This window comes from Parasteatoda tepidariorum, chromosome 8 (genome assembly GCF_982258835.1).
Source record: "Parasteatoda tepidariorum strain Cologne lab strain chromosome 8, Ptep-v5.0, whole genome shotgun sequence".
Taxonomy (NCBI): domain Eukaryota; kingdom Metazoa; phylum Arthropoda; class Arachnida; order Araneae; family Theridiidae; genus Parasteatoda; species Parasteatoda tepidariorum.
In genome coordinates, this window is record NC_141762.1 from 12,304,329 (window position 1) to 12,307,168 (window position 2,840).

The following is a 2,840-nucleotide window of genomic DNA, read 5'->3' on the forward strand; positions in this document are numbered from 1 at the left end:
TCTTAATGATTTAACTTTTTCAAAAAATAAATTATACTATTCCTAAAAGGATAAATAATTTATTGAAATTAAAACAATCTGTAATCTTTTTTTTTTAAAAAAAATGAAAGATGACAAGGGGACTGTATTAAAAAATAGCATTTCAATTGAAATATGTCAGTATTTATTCCTTTATAAGTTTTTAAGTTGAAATTAATTTAGTTTTAGTTTTCTGAGTTATCAAAGATTAGTATTTAATAAATTCCCAAATTTTTCCACTATTGTCCCATGTAGTGAGGCTAGTATGGACAAAAATAACCTTTTCTAAAAAATATTATGGAAATATTAAATTTTGTAATTCCAGATATAAACCAGAGTGCAGAGTAAACATCCAAATTATCATTAATAAAATACTGCAAGAGTTCAAAATCATATTAAGAGTTTTTTAACGAATTGTAAAAAATGTCCAGACTAGATCTCGATCTCCAATATATCCATGTTTTTAATGAAATAGAGAAATCTGTACCTATCTGCCCCCTTTTATAAAATTCAGAAGGTTTTAAGTGATTTCACTTTTTATTCTTAAACCAAAGAATCAACAATAAGAAAATACTGTTTTACAAATGTAATGTAGTGTTTTAATGTAATTAATTCAAATAAATCTGAAGCAGAAGAAAAATATTATCCCTTTTTTTTTGTACTATTAAAAGCGTTTATCTTATATTTTGCTTCATGTATGTGCAAAAGCTTATATTTTGCTTCATGTATATCAAAAAGGTTGTGCAAAGGGGTGCATAACCTTTTTGAGTGAAGGGCAACTTGCACAGCAGGTTTGCTAACGAAGGGCCGCACATGTATTTATACATGTTAATGACAAATGTAGTAATGTTTATTTAAACATAAGCGTTCCATTTTTTTTATCAATAAACTTAGTAAAATCAATAACTTAGTAGTGTTCCATTATTAGAATTCATTCAAAAATAAAAAAAACTTATAATTTTTTTTTTTTTAAAGAAACTTGCTATTTTTATTATATGAACAATAGATTTATCAAAATAAATAAACATTGAAGAAAAGAAACGGTTTTTTTTTTATCATATTATGCAATACGAAAATTCATTTTATAATTAAATTCTAATAAATAAAAAAAAACTGCAATGCCCACAGAATGAAAGTAGGAAAAAGTTTAGTCATATTTAAGTATTATAAATTCAAATTAAATATTTTAATTGAAGAAAATTTATAGGTTTTAAACAAAAGCCTAAAATAAAAACAAAACTGTGATAGTTCAAAATAAAATTCAATGCTTATTTTGTAATGTACATAATTATTTTACTAATTATTAGATTTTTTTATATCGTAAACATTTTCCTTTTTTTATCGAAAAAGATTATTTAAGCAACAAAAAATTGAAATCTAAACTACAAACAGTGAGCAGTTTAAAAATTCACGTTTTCCGCCATTTTATGAATTTTTCAAGTTGAAATAACATTGCATTTAAATTAGGGAGGGATGTAACTAGTATTTGGTCATTCTGTGAAAAATTCAGTTGGTTGAATGATCAGTCAAATATTCGGCAGAATATTTCTTAGAAATGTATTTTTCTAAGTTTTTTTGAATTTTTATAAATATTACTTTTTTTTAAAAAAATCATAATCAGACAATTTTGTCATTTTTTCGATACTTTGAGAATTGAGAAGGATTTTTTTCCATTTTTTGCTGCTTTTATTATAACCCAGCATTTTAACAGAACGTTTCATACTATTAATTTATTATCACTCTTTCCTTGTACTGTAATATAAATAACCAGTAACATAGAAAAGTGTGATTTTCAGTATTAAAATTTTGTTTCAGGAACTAAGAAAAATTTGTTTTTTCTGTTTTTCTTTTTTTAGGCATTTTTATTATGACTCAGCATTTTTTTTAAAAATAAGGTTACTAATAAAGTTTATTTTATAGCAATTTTTTTTCTTCTAAAATTATGGCAATGAGAAAAATTTAAATTGAAATTTTCGTCATAAGTTTTTCATTTTAAAAATTAGAACGTTTTTTCTATCTTTTTATTTTCTTTAAATAAAAAAAAAAAACTTTTTTTTAGACGTTTTCACTATAACGCAGTAATTTTTAATAGCATTTCTGATGACTTAATTCTTTTTTCTTGGCTTTTTCTGGTAATTGAAAGCCAGTAGATTCAGCTTTAAAAAAAAATTTCAAAAATTAAGATTGGTTTTTATGTTCTCTGTTTCGTTTTTCGACATTTTCAAAAACGTTCTTGATTCGTCTTGATTGACAAAAACATTCTTTTTAGAGTTAATTTATGAATACGTTTTTCCAGGAAATATTATTCTGAGCATTAAAATTTTAGTTTCAGTGTTTAGTAGCAGTAAAAGATTTTGTAATTGGCCCCAAGTGTACGGCGTTCAGTCGATTTTTTCGTCTTCTTTTTTTTTTTTCTTCCAAATATTTGGTTTTTGAACAAATCACAATTCATTACCACAATCGACCAAATCATATTCGTTGCGGAAATAAAAACGAAGGAAAAATAACTAGGATTTAAAGTAATAAAATAACTAGGCAAAAAGTGATTATTTAATTGCGCGATTAAAAACCACGTGTCGTAATAACATCATAGTTAAATAACGGGATAGTCAAAATCATGTGGAAAAGTATAGAAATAATTGGGTAATAGAATGTCGTAATAGAATAATTGGAATTTTTTATAATACATTATAAAAAATAATTTATTTTTTTTTTAAATAAAATTTTTTTTTTTCGAAATCACGTAGAAAAGCGGAAATAACTGTTTAAAAAAAATCATTTATATTTACTATAAAATCGGCTTAAAGAAAGCGCGTTAAACG